Source organism: Oryx dammah, unplaced genomic scaffold (genome assembly GCF_014754425.2).
Source record: "Oryx dammah isolate SB20612 unplaced genomic scaffold, SCBI_Odam_1.1 HiC_scaffold_29, whole genome shotgun sequence".
NCBI classification, from domain to species: domain Eukaryota; kingdom Metazoa; phylum Chordata; class Mammalia; order Artiodactyla; family Bovidae; genus Oryx; species Oryx dammah.
Window position 1 is genome coordinate 94506452 of NW_024070213.1, and position 22077 is coordinate 94528528.

The following is a 22077-nucleotide window of genomic DNA, read 5'->3' on the forward strand; positions in this document are numbered from 1 at the left end:
TGTGGTCCTAGGCTCGGGCCTTTATCCACAACTCTCCCAATAGGGCTGGATGTGGAGTGATAGGATTCAACCACATCAGTGTGATGATAATCTTATGCTTGACTTGTCCAGGAATTGTATTCTGTTCAAGAACTGTTGCAGAAGATCACGACAGAACCAGGAGTTTCTATGGAGACTTTGGGACAGTCCAACTAGGGCCCTTGTAAGGCGCAACCTCTGACTTCCTGGGCTTCTTGACCCCCAGGTCTTGTACCTTGAGTGCAGGGGCTGGGTTCGAGGTTTTGGTAAGCTGTTTGAGCCTGCAGTGAAGTGGACAAGGCCAGCCTAAGAGTGATGGGCTTCAGTTCTGTGGCGCTACCAAGCCCTCTTGGAGATGGCCGGGCTTTGCTGTTTTGCCATTCTTGGTGTGCAGCCGAGGAACTGCAGAGCTGACAACCTTGTAGATCCCCTGGTCCCAGCGCCTCACTTAGCAGCTGTGCGTGGGCAAGGGCAGCATGCGCATCGCCTCCTTGTTAATGGTCACCTGGCTGTTTTTCCATCTCATTTGCATAGATGACTCTAATGAGGCTGAAACTGCACCACGTGGAAGCATTGTGAGGAAAGGGTCAGTCTGGCCGTGGTTTTGTACAGAGAGCTTGTTTCTGGAATGTGCAAATGTGATCCCTAAAGCGTGAAAGTCAGTGCTTCATTTGCCTTGTGAGTCTGGTATTATACCTGCTTTCTCCTCTGGGGAAGTTAATGTGCTGCTCTTGGCATTACAGTCTGTCCAGCTTTGGAAAATAATTTGCATTTAGGAGGTCTTAAGTATCACCATAATAATCAGCCATGCCCTGAGAGTCAAATCCTTACCACTGTTCAAGTAGTAATTGGGAAAAATACAGTTCCTTTGGGGGAAGGGATTGAGAGAGAGAGAGAGAGAGAGAGAGAGAGAGTGTGTGTGTGTGTGTGTGTGTGTGTAAGAAAAGGAATATACTATATTCATAGTGGCGGTCATCCTTCTGGAAGACGGGTTAATTGCTTTTTTACAGTGGGGTTAATTTACAGAGGATCCTTATTATCTCTTTTCCAGTGCCAAATGTAGTCATAAACTTTTCAGAATATGAGAGTGGAGTTTGAATAAATGGGAGAGAGAGGGAGTATTCATCTGCAAAGAGTATTTCTTTATGTGAAAAAAAATAAAATTCATAGAGAGGCGATTATAATGCAAAAGTGACAGATGTTGGAAATGACTCTTAATGATTAACTGTTTAATGATGAAATAACTCGTGATTTTTGCTTTCATATTCTGTCTAGAGATAAATTGTTACATGTGCTGCAAATCGGCTCCAGTGCTATTTGCTAAAGCAGTGCCAGTTTTTATTCCTTTTTTGCTAGAGCACTTACCATTTAGCACAATAACTCTGTAGTCTGTGAATAGAGACACATCTTTATTAAGTATTTTTTATGCAGTATGTTCTAATGCATTTCTCTTTGTTTATTCATATCATTTTGAGCTGACCATTTGTGTTAATATATAAGGAAAATATATTGCATATATGTTTCTGTATGGATCTACAGATTTAAATAAGAGCACACACACAAAAGGAGGTCTTCAGATATGCAGATGATGGAATAAGACATTAACCAGCTCCTCTTGAAGAAGCAGGTCCTGGACATTAAGGGCTGTGAATGGAGAGCTCTTTATACTTAAAATCTCAAATGCTCAGCTCAGAAAGCCTTGCTCACCATCATATCAGGGACCTACAAAATTCCACTGTTCCTCCACAGATAATTACAAGAACAAGAACACTAAAAGGAAAATCTGCTGGGATAATTTGAGGTCAGCATTTGGTGCTCATCCATGGACTTGTCTCCTATTGTGTTTGTTATTTGTTGTGGCAGAACATTATCCCATAAATTAGTGACTTAAAACAACAAATGTTTGTCACCTCATGGTTTCTGCAGGTCAGAAACTTAGGTTTAGCTAGGAGCCTCTGACTTAGACTATCACGAGTCTGCAGTCAAGGTTTGGTAAGGCTGTATCATCTCTGAGTTCCATTGAAAGAGCCTCTGCTTCCATGCTCACTCATGGCTGTTGGTGGCCTCAATTCCTTACTTGATGTTGACTGGAGACATCATTACCTGTTAAACAGACTTTTCCACAGGGCAGCTCACAACACGGCAGCTGGCTTCACTTAGAGCCATTGAGACAGTAAAGATGAGTATCCAAGACAGAAGGCAGTCTTTTTATAACCTAGTCTTGGTAGCTCAGCTGGTAAAGAATCTGCCTGCAATGCAGGAGACTCCAGTTTGATTCCTGAGTCAGGAACATGCTCTGGAGAAGGGATAGGTTACCCACTCCAGTGTTCTTGGGCTTCCCTGGTGGCTCAGCTGGTAAAGACTCCGGCTGCAATGGGGGAGACCTGGGTTCAATCCCTGGGTTGGGAGGATCCCCTGGAGAAGGAAAAGGCTACCCACTCCAGTATTCTGGCCTGGAGAATTCCATGGAGTGTATAGTCCATGGGGTCACAAAGAGGCAGACATGACTGAGTGGCTTTCACCTTCTTGCTGTGTTCTGTTCTTAAAAGTGAAAATTACTGGATCCAGCCCACATTAAAGAGGAGGGGATTACACTGGGCATGAATACGAGGTGAGGATCCTTAGGTTCACCTCAGAGGTTGCCTCCTCTACCTGTGGATACACCTCTTGCTTAATGTGATGGAGTTGGAATGGGTCCCCCAAAACCATGCAAGAGGAGAGCCCAAGGAGGGAACAAGGGCGGAGAACCATCACTGACTCCTGCTTTGTGGGCTCCTCATTGTATTTGCCTCTGAGACATTCCAGATGTAGCAAATACAGTATTTATATCAGACTCCTGCAAGTAATGTCTCCAGCCCTTGGTTCTTTTTCCAACTCTGAAGGTCACGTCAGGGGTGGTTGGGTACAGCTGGCACAGCAAGGTATTACACGCAGTGGTGTGTTCCGCTCCCAGTGGTAGCAGCTGGAACACTGTCTAGACAGCTTAGAAACATCTCCTAGCACAGGACCAAGCCACTGAATGGCTTTCCTGGTCCCTGGAAATCAGAAGCACTAACGTGTAGACAGCTTTATCTTAAAGCCTATAACTGTAGACAAAAAGTGCTTCTTTTAAAACTAATTCTTATGGAGATTAGACCTTTGGGGTTACATACTGGCACCATTTTAAGGCAGCACAGCAAAGTGGTTGAGATGTTTTCAGGGTCAGGTTGAGTTGGAATGCTGGCTTATTAACTGGGTAAATGTGAACAAGTCAGTAACCTCACAAGGTCTCTCTTTTCTCATTTGTGAAGTAGGGGTGACATGACTGCTGCCCTCCCAGGGTGGGTGGGGGTTTGGGCATGGTCTGTGTGAGGGCTTTGCCCTTACTGCTCTGGTTATAATAATGATGATGACGTCTGTGGGAGATGTATTCATCACCCCTTCACGTTTTGGTAGAAGGGCTGGGATTTTCACTCCAGTCCCCGGAAATAGAAAGGCCGGGAAAGAAACCTTCCAGTTTCTCTCTGTCCTTGTACTCCCTTCCTCCTAGAATAGGAGGCCTGGCATCCTGACTGCGCCTGGGGAGAAGGAAGGGACACACTGCGCTCCCTTTTGTCAGCTTCTCTGCAGAGAGATTTGTTCATTAGCTCTTCATGATGCTTAGAGCTTACCCCTGATTCTGCCTTGTACAAGGGAGCCATACAGTTTTTTTTTGGGGGGGGGGGGTAAATTCTTTTTTATGGAGGGGGATGTTCAGGAATCCTAACGTGCTCACAGAGGCTTCCTTGATGGGTTAGTTGGTAAAGAATCTGCCTGTAGTGCAGTTGCACGTGTCAGACACGACTTAGTGACTAAACAACCAGTGTGGTGACGTATTCCCCTCCAGCTGTTATCAGTCATAAAAACTGAGTGTGACCGTAACTATCCCTATTTTAAAATTAATTTCAAATGGATGGGCGTGGTGTCACTTCTCCACTGCCCGAGCCCCTCCGCCCCCCACAGTCTTCATTAATAGTGTTTAGTAAACTATGCAAATTCACATATACGTGAAGGTGGAAACATCCCTTTGTTTGGAACAAGCTCCATCCTCCTTTGAAGGGCTTCCCTGGTGGCTCAGACAGTAAAGAATCTTCCTGCCATGCAGGAGACCCAGGTGCCATCTTCCTTTGTTTCTCAGGAGACCTCTTGCAGGCCAGATCCAGGGATTAAATTATCCACAGTGCTTTTCTGGGGTTCCTCTGGATTGTATAGAGTGCGTCTGACTCCTGAAGGCAGATGCTATTACTGCAGGCCCAGGGGTCGTCCCACAGAGTCCCCTCCTCCCTGGGCGGGCCTACGGGAGTGAGCTCGCCTGACGCTGCAGCTGGGAAGCTGGGCAGGTGGCCAAAAGGGGTTTTAGTACTTGATCATTAAATCTTCTGGCTCCTGTCTCTCCAGTAAGAGTCCTTTGAATACTGAATTATCTCATCTGTGAGCAAGCTGTCATTTCATCCCTGCTTTGAGGGGAAAAAAAACACTTTCTAAAATTAGGCATTCAAGTTGATCATAGTTATAGCAGCAGCAGGGCTTCCCAGGGGGCACTAGTAAAGAACATGCCTGCCAGTGCAGGAGATTTAAGAGATAAGTTCCATCCCTGGGTCGGGAAGATCTGGAGGAGGGCATGGCAACTCACTCAAGTATTCTTGCCTGGAGAATCCTATGGACAGAAGGGCCTGGCGGGCTACAGTTTGTAGGGTCGCAGAGCCAGATGTGACTGAAGCCACTTAGCATGCACAACACACATCATCTGTGAGCAAGCGGTCATTTCATTCCTTCTGCTTTGAGAAAAAAAAATACTTTCTAAAATTAGCCCTTTAAGTTTGTCATAATTTTAATTATAGCATCACCAAAAGGCCACTCCTGACAGGGGCAGAGAATGACACATAGAGCTTTTGCTGATGGATTTTAAATGTACCCCTCATTTTTTAAGAAAAATATCCCCCACCTTTTTAAGAAAAGTAAACAGGAATGGAAAATAACAGTAGTGAAATTAATTGCTAAGAATTTAAGATTTATGTTGGATGGCTTCACTCTGTTTTTGCTAAAACTACATGAAAATTTATTTTTACCTGCTAATGATGCACTAAATTCAGAGGAAACTTACAGGGAAAAAGATAAAATACGTGAAGTACTCAGGTACCCGTGGAAAATTCTCAATAAATAGTGAATAGTAGTAATAATGCAATAGGACAGTCATTTCCTTTGCTCCAAGGTAGGCAGCCTGTGAAGTTCTGTAGGAAAATTCAGTAGGTCAGCCCATCCAGCAGGAGACTGTGTTCCTTTAGGGATGTGTTTCACATACATTAACATCTGAGTAGCACAGATCTTCTCTGGAGGAGGGCATGGCAACCCGCTCCAGTATTCTTGCCTGGGAAATCCTACAGACAGAGGAGCCTGGAGGGCTATAGTCTGTGGGGTCACAAAGAGACACGACTGAGCAACTCAACAATGACAGTGCAGATCTTTTCTAGGGTTTCCCAAACTGCTGTTCCAGGGAATAATCTTTTAGAAGATATATGGCTCAAAGAAAAAACCCGGAAACAACAGCAGGAAGGACCACATTCATGCTCAAGGATATGAAAGGGGGCCAGTGTCCCCCAGAGCAAAGGGCAGGAAGGGGGCCCCTTTCAGGACCCAAGAGTGGGCTCTTGTCTAACACTTGGAAGTGGATTGTCCGAGGAGATACATGTGCTGACAAAGCAAGAGATTTTGTTGGTAAGGGACACCCGGGTGGAGAGCAGTAGGGTAAGGGAACCCAGGAGAACTGCTCTGCCACATGGCTCGCAGTCTCGGGTTTTATGGTGATGGCATTAGTTTCCGGGTTGTCTTTGGCCGATCATTCTGACGCAGACTCCTTCCTGGTGGCGCACTTGTTGCTCAGCCAAATGGGTGCCAGCAAGAAGGATTCTGGGAGGTGGTTAGACACGTGGTGTCTCCCTTTGACCTTTTCCAAACTCTTCCAGTTAGTGGTGGCTTATTAGTTCCGGGTTCCTTACTAAGACCTCTTGTCGTAAAATAACTCACGCAAATGGGTACTATGGTGCCTGGCCAGGGTGGGTGGATTCAGTCCTCAGGACCTCAGACAGCTCTGTCCTTGTGAGGACGGGTTCCCTGTCCCCTCTTCATATTCCCCACCCTCCTCACCGTCCTTCTACTTGGTGGTCAGTGTCTCATATCTCTGGTCTGCACCTGCTGGCTTCCTAACACTCATGGTGTGCATGTCACTGAGGGTCATTTACCTGCTGCCCCTCCCCCAGGACTGTAAAGTGGATGGGGGGACCTTTCCTCTGAAATCCTGACTACAGCTTGGAAGTGCTGTGACTTACCTGGAGGGACTTCACATCAGTTGGGGTGGACCAGTGAACTACACTTTCTGTTGGTTTTGTTTACTCTTATTAAAACTCTTTATTATTTCATCCTGGGAATCACTGGAGTCCAAAGTCAAATAGGAGGAGGGTTCCATGGGAGTAAAGCAAGGCTTTGGGGACTTCAGGATCCAGTAGTTAAGACTCTGTGCTTCTACTGTGGTGGGCAGGAGTTTGATCCCTGGTTGGGGAACTAAGATCCTACATGGGGCCTAGGGGGAGTGGGGGTGAGGTGAGGTGGAGAGTGGGGAACAGGACTTTGAACGTATATAGGCAAGAGCGCTATATTAGAAGGTAATCCTGATGACCCACACACATAGATGTTCTGTGGGCCAGGCACTGTTCTAAGCACCTTTTAGTATTTACACAGATAATCCTCACAGAAACTCTGTAAGGCTTTTACAAATGAGGAAACTAAGGAAGAGGTAAGCTGTCAAATGGCACTCTCGTCAGTGAAAGAGCTGTGATCTTCACCCAGGCTGTTGGAATCTAGAACCTTCCAGGTTGATAGTAGGGATGGCTTCTCAGGGGAGGTGGCCTTTAAAGTCAATCTTAAAAGTGAGAAAAGATAATGGATTTCAGGACACTGGTAGTAGTTGGGAGTTTAAGATATTATAGTAAAGACAAAGACAAACACTGGGGCTGGGGAGGGGAGAGTTTGGCTGGAGTAGAGGGTAAGGAAGGAGAGAGAGTGCAAGAGAGCATGTAGGGAATGGCTGGGGCCAGAGCCTTCAGGGCTGTGTTCTTGAATGGTGTGTTAAACTCTGAATCTTTTGTATAAGCTGCATGGAATTTGAGAAACTTTGAGAAGGTTTTCACTCAGGGTTGCACAGTATCAGAGCTCAGCTTTAGAGAGAGGGTCAGTCTGTCAGAAGGCCTGGGATCAGTGTGAGCATATATTCAGGACAGACCTGGATTATGCCTGTTGTCCTGAGGTAGTGCCCCCTTTGACTCTTCAGAGTGTCCTGGTTTGAGTGATAAATGGTCAACCCAAGAGGGCAGGTTTGGAGGCAGGAAAAGACTACTGGCTGGGAAGTACCCAAGAGCAAGGTAGGAGTTTTGAGATTAAGGGGTGGCTTGCACAGAGAGAAAGGGATGGATTCATGAGCTGCAGCAGCGACAGACAGGGTGATGGTATTGGATATTTAGAGCAGGAGAGACCGAGGGAGCGCAGGCGATTTGGGGTCTTTGTGAGGCTGAGCAGGTGGACAGCAGTCATCATTGTGTCATCAGGAGCATGGGGTGGGAGCAGACGTGGATGGGCAGGTGGAGACTGGCTCTGGGCTCTGCATATGAGTTACTCTCAGGGGAGTCGGGTGGAGATGATCACCAGACACCGAGCCAGTGAACCTGGGCGGTGGGACAAAGTCCCGGGACCGAAGACTCAGGTTCGGGGATGCTCTTCACAGAAAGTTAAACCCAGGAGAGTGGTTGAGATGAAGGTCACCCTTGATGGTTTATTTATGTGTGTGTTTATTTACTCCTACTTCTTAGAAAATGGGTTTAGAGTGGCTTAAAAAGGATGAAAAAAACCCAAACCATTTAAACTAAAGAGAAAAGAGATAAATAATAAAGAGAATAGGGGAGGAGGGGATTTGCTGAGGTTGCTGATAATATGGTAGAAAAAGTTAGGATCAAGAATAGAACGTGGAGAAGCTCTCAAGCGGGGGTCTAGGCTGGGGGTCGGGTAGGAAAGGAGCTAACCTTGTTGGAAGGTCCTGTTGACCCCCTCTGTCATTGCTGTTTTTTCTCTTTAGCTTTAAAACTGCCCTCAGTTCCTTTCTTGTATTCCCCAAACACTCTCTGGATGGAATCTAGGCTCCTAGCTAAGGACTTCAAAGTTCCTCTCCAGTCTGTGATTCTGACCTCACTACAGAAGGAGGAACCAACGTTGAGAGTGAGGATGAAGATGATTCCCTGTGGGAAATAGGGTCAGGGCACTTCAGGGAGCAGCAGCCCTTGAAATGCATTGATTCTCATCTTTTAATTCTTATTTTGTGTCTGGCTTGCAACAAGGCTTTCTCTTTTAGTGGCTGGCAATCACATCTAATACTTCATCAAGAAGCCATGACCCCTGAAATTAATATAATGCTCTTTGTCAATTATGTTTCAATAAAAAAGAAATAGAAGCCAAGTGACTAAACTGTAAGATAATTTTCGTAGAGGGTTGCCAGTGGGTGACCTTGCTAATGGAAAACTTTTCTTCCTCTTCTCTCTTCCCTCCTCCCTCCCCTAGTTCTCTGGAGGAAACGTGCATTGATGAAATAAACCTTACATGTTCTGCACACCTTCCCTGCCTTCAGTTTTCAGAGGGTCTCTCCTAAGAAGAAATACATGGTCTACTGAGAGCTCGTAATCATCTTCATGGTTATGTGGTTGAGGATTCCCGGCTAAATGTCTTCAGGCCCTGCAGTTTCCTGGCCAGTGCTTATAGCACAGTGCCCTTTGCAAGAGTCATGTCCGAGTTCTCCAGAAATCTCCCTGGGGTCTTTGTTTTTGTAAAAGAGGTGAGACCCAGCCAAGAACTGCCATCACAGATGGGAGTGGAGTGCCAACCCAAGCACTGAGACCAGAGTTCATGATTTCTATCCAAGGACTCAGGGTGGTAGTGGTTGCATTTAAAAGAGCCCTCAGTGGAACATGGCACTCAAACCAAAGGTCAAAGCTAATTGCTATACAGAGGAATCACTCTTCCAGGAATTATTTGTCGTCTTGACTTAAAAAAAAAAAAAATCCCTCTGTGTTAAGAACATCTTTTTCCTGGCCTCTATTTTCTTTTTCTAAATTATTATTTTATAATTAGCTGAACTTCTGTGTTTCTCACCTATGTTCAGATAATGTTGACCAAACCAGAAATCAGAGCCTTCTGAAGCTCCAACTGGCTATAAAAGAAAACTCCAGTCAAAGGATTGCTTTCCACTTAACAAGGGAATCCATGGATTGGTATCCTCGGGTTTGGTGGTCAATAGAAGAAAAAGAAAGGCCTTCACTTCCTTGTACCACCAGAATTCATGATGATGGGGTGAAAGCAAAGATGCTCATCTGAGTCAGGTTAAGTTGATTTTGGAGATTCAGCGGGCAGGAACTTGTGATTTTCTTTGCAACCACATCTTTCCTGAACTCTCATCCATCAGCTGCTGTCAACAGCATACTGGCTGGGAGTTAATTTCAGCCTTGCTGTTACTTCCTAAAAGCTATCAATTCTTCTGACACAATAATTACATGATGGTGTGGCACCCAAGGTCAAGGCTCATCAATATCCTAGAATATATCTAGAATATACACAAGGGGGGGTCATTAATAATAATGAAAATAATAATAGAAAAGTACTGACATGTTCACACTCTTTTCGTCTGATTCCTTTTAGGCTCTTTTAATATATTTCATAATTTAAGACCCATTAACTTATGTTAATTCTAACGTAAGTTGAAACCAACTTCTTGTATTTGTGAAAGTGAAAAGTGAAAGTTGCTCAGTCATGTCTGACTGTGACCCCATGGACTATACAGTCCATGGAATTCTCCAGGCCAGAATACTGGAGTGGGTACGCTTTCTCTTCTCTAGGGGATCTTCCCAATCCAGGTATTGAACCCAGGTCTCCTGTATTGCAGGCGTATTCTTTACCATCTGAGATAACTGAAATCCTAAGCAAATGGCATTATTCAAGACCCACAAATACAGGTGCTCTGTTGGCACCTGCTGCAGCCTCTTAGCACCTCTGCAAGTGCCTAATCAACAGAAAGTAAAGAGGTTTTGCAGATTCCTAGGTTGTTCCAGTGATTTTGTCTCCTAGCTAGGATTGAGACAAAACTTGTTGTTTGGTGTAAGAAATGTTTGTTGAATCCACTTCCCATGTGCCCTTTTCATGTACTGTAATGAAAAACAAATGAAGCATTTTTTTTGCAACTGTAAAGGTGACAACTTTAAAAATATTATTAAAATCCCATTAGTTCTGTAACAAATGTTTGTTGAATTCACTTCCCATGTGCCCTTTTCATGTGCTATAATGAAAAACAAATGAAGAAGCATTTTTTTTTTGCAACTGTAAAGGTGACAACTTTAAAATATTATTAAAATCCCATTAGTTCTGTAGGATATGATGTATATGAATTTAGATGGAAGGTGAGGGAATTGAATGTCATGTTATATAGACATTATGTTTCGATTAATAAATGTATAGTGATTCCTGGTATTCTATGAGTTGTCAGATGTGTTTATCTCCTAGATCAGTCTCAATAAAATTTCATGAGTTCTTTTGTTGATTTTCCACTGCTAACAGCTGGATAATCAAAACTTACACATATGCTAACTTCCAAGATATATTTTCATAAGATATATTTTGTTCATTCTCAATACATTCTCATGTGCAATATGAATACAACGTATACAGAATATAAAAATTGGTCAACATAACAAGGAACTATTAAGGATTTCCCAGTTGGAAGAGAAAACTGACATTATGGCCCAAACTAGAAATCTCTGCAGACTCAGGATCGATATGGCTATATTAGGTGATTGGAGAAATAATTTTACCTCTTGCCTTAAGTACTGTAACAGTTTGGCAAGATGAGTACTGTTTCCCTATGTTACCCGTTTTACAGATGGGGAAACAGGCCCAGAAAGAATGTCACTGTGGTAAGGACGCACGGTTAGCAAGTGGCCGTCCCTCTTTGTCCCAGGAGGGCAGGTCCAGTGGTTTCCTGGGGCCACCCTGCCTCTCACTCTTGCCCTGTAGCTCCCAGTGCAGCTCTGTCCTTGGGTTTTGCCTGGTGAGTAGGGTCACTTATCAGAGCTGGCAGGAAAAACGTTTGCTTCTCCCCTCCTCATCTTCTGTGAAGAATGCAGTGTTGGCTGCATGGGGTGGGGAGCTCCCCAGGATGGGAATTGTGCCACTGTATTTTCAGCATTTAATATTTGGTGGTGGTGTGTGTGTGTGTTAGTCGCTTAATCGTGTCCAACTCTTGGAGGCCCCATGAACTGTAGCCCACCAGGCTCCTCTGTCCATGGAATTCTCCAGGCAAGAATACTGGAGTGGGTTGCCATTTCCTTCTCCAGGGGATCTTCCCAACCCAGGGATCAAACCCGGGTCTCCCACATTGCAGGCAGATTTTTTACCATCTGAGCCACCAGGGAAGTCCTTGGTGTTGGTAACTAAGTGAAATCTGTTAATGGTGTGAGTATAATACTCTGTACGTATTAACAGTGTCTTAACTGTTATCTATTCAGAATAAGGACATAATGACTTTTCCTGAATAATCTTAAAAAAGTATTCTGGTTTCTCTCCAGCTCTCTTTACTTTATTCTATAATATTAAGTTAACTCTGAGGGAATAGGAGACATTTTATGTCCTTTTTCCAAAGGACTTTAAGGATGAAGGTGTCATTCTTTTCAACTCTGGTTCCCAGCATTTGTGATAGATGTTCAGTCTCTGCTCTTATTTTTCTAAAACCTTGTGAAGAGTCTCTTAAAACATCCCTGGCCAGTTCTTGTACATTATTCCAGGTAATGTCATTTAGAAATTCTCTGTTGAAATATTTAGTCTTCTGATTTGTTTCCAGTTAAAAATTTACCAACTAAAGCTACTACAGGTAGTAGCATAACTTTATTGGTTAACTCCTCTAGTTTTTAATCTGAATTTTAAATGCAAAAAGGAAATGCACATTTTTCAGAAGAGTATAGCGTTGTGTGTGTGTCTGTGTGTTCAGCTCTTCAAACTGAGAAGATTTAGTAGGATCAAAGTTATTGACTTTGGTTTATGACCCTGGTTTTCATTTGGAAACACCATACATACTATATTTGGCAAGCAAACTTTATATGGTGTAACTTCTGCTGTTTTCCTTCAAACCTTGTGTTCTATAATTGCTTTGAAAACCTCTGATACCCAGATCTCTTCTCAGAGACCTTTCCTCTGGTGCTTTCCCTCTCCTTCCTTATAGCTTAAACTTGTGAAAATATGGTTAAATGAATTATATTTCTTTTTGAAGCAACAAATCAATGGGGGACATTTTAAAGGAAGAATGCAGGGATAAGGGGTGAGCAGAGACTCAGCAGAGTCAGGGAAGTAAAAAGTCATAGTACGTGAGAAGTCAAGGTTGGTCCATGTGAAACCCATCTGGGTTTCCCAGCTGGTGCTTATCAAAAGCTGCTGCCTTTCCACAGAGGCTTGGAGTCAGGGCCTTATCTTCAGGTGTTGGTTAGAACAAATGGGAAATTCTCCTGGCAGCCTGGAGTCTCCTCAGGCAGGGCTTTTAAGGAGAACCAGGGTCATCCCTGGTGGCTCAGATGATAAAGAAACTGCCTGCAGTGCAAGAGACTTGAGTTCGATTCCTGGGTCAGGAAGATCCCCTGGAGGAGGAAATGGCAACCCAGTCCATTATTCTTGGCTGGGGAATTCCATGCACAGAGCAGCCTGGGGGACTGCAGTCCATGCGGTCGCAAAGAGTTGGACACAGTGTAGCGACTTAACACTTTGGCTTTACTTCAAGGTCATCCTCGGGATGGAGACTTGAGTTGTTAGAAATTAGTGGGTGTTTGTTCAGGTCTTTTATAGGCCAGAGTTGGAAGCTGGTCCTGAGAAGAAGCCTCAGAGGACCTGGCTAGAGTTTGGTCATAGAGAGAATATTTGTGAAAACAAATGCCAAAAATCTTGGGCTTGGTAGCTGAGACCTTGTGTATTTAGATTTCCTTATATCTTCCTGGTGCCCACTCACCCCGTGATCTTTGTGTTCCGGCTGCATTGACTTTTCTCCTTCAAATGCGTGCACTCTCAGACCTGTCTTCCAAATGTAGTGATTCCTCTTCCTGAAATCCCCTTCCTTCAGCAGAGGAAAGTGAAACCGCTTTTCTGCGAAGTTCTTCCAACTCCGGGGCCACGTAGCCACTCTCTTCTGGATTCTTGAAGCACTTTACTCATAATTCAAGCATAGCACAGTCTACCTTGGCTTATTTTTACTGTGTTTCTTTTCATGCCCTTCCTGCCGGCAAAACTGAGTGGTAAGAGAGAGGAACTAGGTTATTCTGGCTTTTGCTAAATGTCAGTATAAAGTATGTGCTTAGTTTTGGCCGACTCTTTGCTGCGCCATGAACTGTAGCACTCCAGGCTCCTCTGTCCATGGGCATTCTCCAGGCAAGAATACAGGAGTGGCCTGCCATCCGTTTCTCCAGGGGATCTTCCCAACCCAGGGATAGAACACAGGTCTTCTGCATTGCGGGTGAGTTTCTTTGCCATCTGAGCCACCAGGGAAGCCCATGAATACTGGAATGAGTAGCCTATCCCTTCTCCAGAGGATCTTCCCGACCCAGAAATTGAACCAGAGTCTTCTGCACTGCAGGCAGATTCTTCACCAGTTGAGCTACCAGGGAAGCCCCAGTATGAAGTAATTTTTGCAACCGTGATGTTTTAATGAATGGCTAAAACTGAATATTGGGATGTTCAGGAGAAGTCAGTGTCTACATCATATACTGTAGCTACATTTCCAAACAGTATGATGCCCGAACATCCTGTCATAAACAGAAAGGATGCCAGCATCTAAGGCAGAGCTGAGATGCGACATGGTAGAGACAAGTAGAGCGTGTAGGAGAGATCTCACATCAGGGTGGACCCCTGTCCCCTGCTGTGCCTGATATGCCACTTCAGCCTTCCCTGGCATGAAATCTAATTGTGCAGACATTGCAGTATGTTTATCAGTACCCATTTCCACCTCTGCCAGTGCCCACAGCTAGGTTATAGTTTCTTGCCTCTTTTACACTTGGATATGGGCTTGAGTTCTCTCCAGATGTGGCTGACACACAGATAACCATTTCCAGGCTTAACTCATTAACACATCCCACAAGGGATCTTTTGTTTCCTTTCCCTACCCACTGGGCAAGAGGCTGAAGTCTTGGAGAAGGGTGGATCCTGTGGCCATATGACCAGGATACCATCATGGAAATACCCAAATGTCCTTTGTGTTAAGACACTGAGATTTGAGGGTTTAACTTTTAAAGTACCCAGTGATTAATACTTTAACTAATCCATCTAGAAATTAACCTTTCATTTCTTAAGCTAACTTAGGGTATGTCTCTGTCAGCTGTAACACTGGAAAGGGTCCTATAACAACACCTGGCCACTGGAATGCAGTGAAAGCAAAGGAATGGTAGTTTGGCAGTGGAAAAATACTGGACTTAAACTCAGAGTCCCCAACTTCCTTGCCCTTGCCCTGTTCACTCTGTAATTTTCATTAAGTGTATTTGGGGCTTACATTTGTAAACTTACTTGCTTTCTCGGGTTTGACTTTTACCGTGACGATTGAGCTAATCTAATCTTCACTTCCATTACTTGATTCCTCTGCTTCCACAGTGGCATGGTGAGATTCACTGGTTATTTGAGCAGACGATCAGGGCAGTGATTGTATTACACAGTCTTTCTATTTTGTGGTTGCTTTCTTTTCAGGTAGTTGAAAAGAAAATCCCAGAAATAATCTTAATAACTTCTTCCCAGGTGAAATATGTTAAAAAATTATTTGGGAAAATTTCCAACATACACAAAAGTAGAGAGAATCACATGATGAACTGTTATGCAGCCATTATCAACCTTCAGACATCACCATAACATTCAGCCTATTTTATCTCCTGTTTCCTGGCTTTTCCAAATTCCAAGTATTAAATGTTTCTGGGCACACATGCATGTGTGTGTGTGTATACATGTATTACATATATGTGTATGAATATATTAAAATATAGAAATATACATTTATGTCCCAAACCTAAGCACAGTGCCTTTATTACATCTCACAAAATTGGCAGTGACTCCTCAATAATATCTAATTCCATTTAACATTTCCTCAATTATCTTAGCATGCCTTTTACAACTGGTTTCATTTCAGTCAGCGCTGACCACAATTTCATCAACATTTCAACCACACATTGCACAGAGTTGTTGCATCTCTTGAGTTTTCTGTAATCTAAAAGTGATTGTAGCAGTTAGCATTTAGGTGCTGAACCACTGCAAAACTTGGAGGTTTAAGTAAACAGTCTTTTATTTAGCACAGGATTCTGTGGTTTGGCAGTTTGAGCTGGGCTCAGGTGTGATTGGGTGTGGGTCAGGGCTGGGAGGGGTCAGGGGTTCATCTTTGCTCTCTGTGTGGTCTCATCCCCAGGAGGCTAACCTAGCTTTGTTCACGTGCTGCTGGGTTTCCCTACACAGTGTGCGGGAACTCCATAGCGGCTTGCAGCCTCTGCTTTCAGTGTTTCAGTGAGCATGCTGCCTTGTCACATTCTAACCGGCCTAAGAGGTGAGAAGGGCAGCTCACAGTCATGAGGTAGGAAAGTAAATCTCACCTTGTAAGGTGAGATGTTGCAGTCAGGTTACAAAGTCAGGTTATGTAGACATGACTACATAAGAAGAACCCACTTACAGTCACCTTCCATTTCTTCCCAGGCAAATATATTTGAACTTCTATAACCCTTAAAAACCCTCAAAGAATATTTATTTCCTAAAGTTTATACATATATTATATGTGTGTATGTATATCAGTTCAGTTCAGTTCAGTCGCTCAGTCGTGTCCGACTCTTTGCGACCCCATGAACCACAGCACGCCAGGCCTCCCTGTCCATCACCAACTCCCGGAGTTTACCCACGCTCATGTCCATTGAGTCGGTGATGCCATCCAACCATCTCATTCTCTGTCGTCCCCTTCCCCTGCTGCCCTCAATCTTTCCCAGCATCACAGTCTTTTCAGATGAGTCAGCTCTTCACATTAGGTGGCCAGAGTATTGGAGTTTCAGCTTCAACATCAGTCCTTCCAATGAACACCCAGGACCGATCTCCTTCAGAATGGACTGGTTGGATCTCCTTGCAGTCCAAGGGACTCTCAAGAGTCTTCTCCAACACCACAGTTCAAAAGCATCAATTCTTCAGTGCACAGCTTTCTTTATAGTCCAGCTCTTCATATGACTACTGGAAAAACCATAGCCCTGACTTATATAACTGAGGCATATCTAATTTACACTTTCAGGTGTACCTAAGTTTATATTTTAAGTGCAAACGAACTCTTCTTAAACTAGGAGAAGTTGATCACTTGCTGAATTTTGAGAAACACTGGATTAGGAGCCATATTTTTGTTCCTATATAAAAATTTTGTCTTGTTTTCTTCATGTAGCAAGTTCAATGAATGGATGCATTTATTTCAAACACGTCTTTGCAGTGTCTGAAAAAATTTCTTAAGATGTATAACCAGAGTATGATAAAAGATTTTTAATAATTTTAATTTCAGCATATGAGTAGCAGATTTTTTTCTCTGTCTTGAGGGTTACCAAATGCATGGGAACCATCAGGAAGGGAATTCTCTGGATCAAAGCAGTAATTCAGTAGGAGACAAAGAAAGTTATTTATAAAAGCTATCTGTAGACCAAGGGCCTGATTTATGAAGTGAGAACATTTCTGCTGAATAATTTGTAATAAAGAAAAATTATCAACTGTTAAAGACTTTGCCAGGTCAGTTTAATTTGGTGGGAAAGGGAGATAATGAGAAGGTTGATAAAACAGCTATAAATCTTTACTGAATATGCAACTTTAATTGTCTGGCATTAAACTTAGAGACTTTACTTGTAATGTGCTGGAGCCAGTTTGTACCAGCTGGTGAGAGCCAACTGTATTTATCCCTTTCTAATTCCATGTTCAGAAAAGTCACATTGTTAGCTTGGGATTGGCCAAGGTGGGAGTATTTACACCCTAGTTATTGAACAGTCAATCATTAAACATTTATAGCATACTACATAAGAAAAAAATGACAGGCACCACTTCCTAGGAATATCGAAAGGAAGCTGCTTCTGCTGCGGAGGACAGCCACAGAAGAGCAGAGGACAGCTTCCCTTGGCGTCTTTCCCATCAACCTGTGTCTCCAGATTGCTGGGAGTCTAGTTTTGTTGTTGTTATGTTCAGTTGCTCAGTCTCTGCGTCCCTTGGACTGCAGTAGGCCAGGCTCTCCTTTCCTTCACTGTCTCCCAGAGTTTGTTCAGATTCATGTCCATTGAGTCGGTGATGCTGTCTAACCACTTCATCCTCTGCCGCCCCATTCTCCTTTTGCCCTAAATATTTCCCAGCATCAGGATCTTTTCCACTGAGTTGGCTCTTTATATCATGTGGCCAAAATACTGGAACTTCAGCTTCAGCATCAGTCCTTCCAATGAATATTCGGGGTTGATTTTTCTTTAGGATTGACTGGTTTGATCTCCTTGCAGCTCAAAGAACATTTGAAGAGTCTTCTCCGACACCACAGTTTGAAAGCATCAGTTCTTCAGCTGTCAGCCTTCTTTATGGTTTAACTCTCACGTCCGTCCGTGACTACTGGCAAAGCCTTAACTTTGACTGTATGGATCTTTATTGACAAAGTTACGTCTCTGCTTTTTAATACACTGTCTATGTTTGTCGTAGCTCTCCGTCCAAGGAGCAAAGTATCTTTGAATTTCATTGCTGCAGTCACCATCTGCAGTGATTTTTGAGCCTAGTCGGATGTGAGTAAAATAAGAGCACCTTTGAGAAATGAAAAGAAGCAGACACAGGAGAAAGGATAGGAAATGTGCTTGGTCCTTCGCTTATCTTATCACTAGACTCTCATCAGACTCAAGCTAGATGTTCTTAAACATCACCTGAGTCTATTAAGGGAGAAAGGCAGAGATGGAGCGACTCCTTCTACATTAGAGGACTCTGCCATTCAACCCCCTGTGAGTCTCTGCCCTGCCATAGCATTTCTTATCTGCAAAACAGACACAGGATACTTGTTCCTCCCTTATTTTGCTGTGCAAATGACTTATGGTTAATACCATGTTGCCTGGCACTGTGGAGAAAGAAATGGAATAAGATGAGGTCATTGAGAAGAGCCAGGGCTCTCTGGAGAAAGAGTTGGAAGTCATCAGTTGAAAGTTCATGGGACAGCAGTTTTGGCATCACCGGGGAGCTTGCCAAAAATGCAAAAACACGATTCAGACCTCAGAATCAGCATCTGCGTTTTAACAAGATCTCAGGTGATTTTTATGCGTATTATACTTTGAGAGTGATCTAGGTGGTGGTTTGTTCATGGCACCAGAGAAATACCCTTGTTACAGAGTGCATTTTAATCTTACTGCCATCTCCTTTTTATTCCTTAGTATTTGTTTTTCCACTTTGAGGTTCCCATTTAAGCTTCATGCTTAACAAACTGCTTGGCCTTTCCAGGAAAAACCTTTATGTAATCATTATAGTAGAAAATGTATATTGATTTACCTAAAATAGAGAGAGGATGGGGATGGTGAGTGTTAGCTCCTTATCGATAATAGCAGAAATCAATAGATCAGGTATAAAAATGGAAAGAGTGAGAAATAGCTCTCTTTTTATTGTATTTGTATGCCTTGATGGATGTTAACCAAATCTGTTGTGATAAGCATTTTATAATATGTGTAAGTCAAACCGTCATGCTGCACATCTTAAACTTACGTAGTACTGTAGGTCCATTATTTCTCAATAAAACTGGAAAAAGGAATAGCAATAGCAGCATCAAAGTGAAGGGAAAATGTTAGTTGTGTCTGACTCTTTGTGACCCTGTGGACTGTAGCCCCAGGCTCCACTGGCTGTGTAATTCTCTAGGCAAGAATACTGGAGTGGGTAACCATCTCCTTCTCCAGGGGAGGCTTCCCGACCCAGGGAGCGAACCCTAGGTCTCCTGCATTGCAGGAGATTCTTTACTGTCTGAGTCATCAGCGTATTGTTAAGGAATATGAAAAGTGATTTCCAGGATTAAAAAGAAAATAGCTAAGTGATTTAAAGCATTTGTCTCTGGAAAATGGGGCTAATTAAAAAAATTCTGGTTGGACTGTTTATTTTTTAAAATGTGCATATATAACTTTGATTTTGATATCACTTAATGATGTCATTAAGTCTTGTGCTTTATGCATTCCTATAAATCACTTTATATCTTTTTTGAGAACAAGGTAGAATATAAACAACCAAGCAAAACCAAAAACCTTCTCCAAGGAGAGCAAGCAGCCTATAATGGTGGCTAAAATAGGAACCAGTGTTTTATGCAGGAAAAATAGGTCAAATACAGTAACAGAGGAGATGAGATATTCATACCAGTGGTGACCTCATATCAGTGACCTATAAGTGCAGGATGAGAAGAGGAAATCTGGGAATAAGAGGAGAGATGAAGAAGCCATATGGATTCATGATAGGATAAAATTCCTAAAAAGTCCCTCTTAACAGGAGAGGAACTTTTCTCAGAGACCTTTCCCCATGTATTTTATCTGCCAGAGTTGAAAAACTGATGTATTCTCCAAGAGGCAGAAACAATGAGATTTGGGAAAACAAACCACAGAACTTTGGAATGAACTTTACAATCATTTAAGGCTGTAGTTTTCACATTTTATTTTAGCTGTTGATTTTTTTTTTTCTCTTTTTCTTCCAAATGAGATCTTACTCTGAAATCTGATGTACTAAAACAGAAGCAAACAGAATTTCTGAAGCTGAAGCAGAGGGCTGAAGGTCTGTGGCCAGTCTGATCCTGTGAACACCTATCCTGCCTTCAAAATGTTCTGAGCTCTGAAGAACATAAGCAGAAAGTGAACTAAGTGGCTACTCATGAACATTCCTCATCTTACTAAGGCTTCAGGAGACACAGTCATGTCCAAGGTCAATGGCAGAGCCAAGGCTTGACCTCATTGTTCTTGACTCTGAGTCCAGTGCTCCTTCCAGTGTACCTTAGTGCTGCCTGTCAGGGTTGGAGGGGAAGTTGGCTCCAACAGACTGTAAAGAATTGGGTTTATTACTTGGGAATTGTGACTTCCCTGGTGGCTCAGATGGTAAAGCGTCTGTCTGCAATGCAGGAGACCCAGGTTTGATCCCGGGGTCGGGAAGATCTCCTGGAGAAGGAAATGGCAACCCACTCCAGTCTTCTCGCCTGGAATATCCCATGGACAGAGGAGCCTCTTAGGCTGCAATTCATGGGGTCGCAAAGAGTCGGACACAACTGAGCGACTTCACTTTCACTTTTCTTCACTGTTTTCATATGCTTAGGCTGCAGTAGACCCTCCAGAAATATTTGTTGAATAAAGAATTAAATGATATATACAATGTCATAAGTTGACTTACTCCTTGATGCTCTTAGGGAGTGAAATGGAGCTGAAAGATGTGAGAATCTCTTCTTCAGGAAGAGAGGTTAGTTCCTGGAAGATAAATGACTTACTGTAATTTCATCTCTGTTAAGCCTAATATGATCCTTCAGTACTCCTCAGCTAGAGAGTTTTCACTTGTTTAGGTTTAAGATTTTTTTGGTCTTCCTGTCTGAATTGCCCAGTATGCAAGGGCATTTTTTAGACCAGCTCTTTTATAAGTTTTCTTTCTGTGGAGATTGACTTTAGCTGTGGAGATACATGGATCTCTTTTCGCAGATCTAGAAGTTGATTTGACAGTAGCCCAGCCATAGCATCTCAGAAAGATCTCTATTCAGTTTAAACCAAGCCCTCTTCAGTTTTTCATTTTGATACAAATAAGACAGAAGCAGCAGTACCTGGGCATAACAGTTCAACTATGATCACTCACCATAATTGCTTTTCAATGGCTTATCTCAAGAAGGGGACTTGTGCACAGAATCTGTGTTGTATTGATGTCAGTTTGCATTTAGCTCAGGTGAAGATGGCAGCTGACGGCAATCTGATGGCTCCCCTCCTAAGTCCTCACAGATGCCTGTCCCTTTGAGGTGTCCTGGGCAACGACCGTAAGAATGAACATCAGGAGAAATGCACTGAGAGGAGAAAAGAAAGAGTAAGTTGTCAGTTTTTCAGGAATCAGAGTTGCAGGTATTAGCCCAGCTGCCAAGCACACTCTCTGGGGCCCCGCGGTATCCACGTTCACTTTGTTTTTCTTTGGAAGAATTAGCAAAGGTACTGGTTGGCTGACCTTCCCGCTGCACCCTGTGGCGGAAACTGCCAGTTTAGGTCAGAGTGAAATGTTAGTTATTTCTCCATCCTATTAGTTATTCCACTGCACTGAAGTTACCTTTCTAAAGAGGCAGCTACAAAGATCATTTTATCTGCAGCACCCAGGGGGTGGACCAGAGAAGGCACTGCCAAGACTTGGAGTGGCTGGGGTTGACTGGCTAGTTTTATTTTAAAGTGTTGGCATCAGGACTTTTTCTCAGTTATTTTTCAGTTTCTCAGTTATTTTTCTTACTTCTGACAATAATGAATGAAGCATGTTAGGCTGTTTTCAATTATGCAACAAGTCTCCATTCATTAGAAACCAAGGCGGTGATCCCAGCTGTATTTCTGTGGCTTTGAAAGTGCTGCTTTCTACCTGACCCAAGGTTGAGCAGTTTCAGTGCTCAGCATCCAAGCTGCTTGCTCAGGTATCCCGGGAGTGATTAAATGTGTGCATATTCAGGAAAGAAAGCTGACTTCCACTTGCATTTAGAGGGCTCAGGGCTTGTCATTTGTTTCTGGGACATGAAAAAATGGGAAATACAACAGCTCCAATCTCCTTCTGTGTTGCAGAGGAAGGCAGCTGTCATGTAACCAGGTGGGTCAGACCCTTGTGTGGGTCCTCATAATGATTATTCCACCTACAAGACTGGTTTTGGGAATTCATGTTCTTATGGCTAGGAACACTCAGGGTATCACCATAAATCACTGGGGAGGATAATAGTAGAATCCACTTATATTCCTTAGT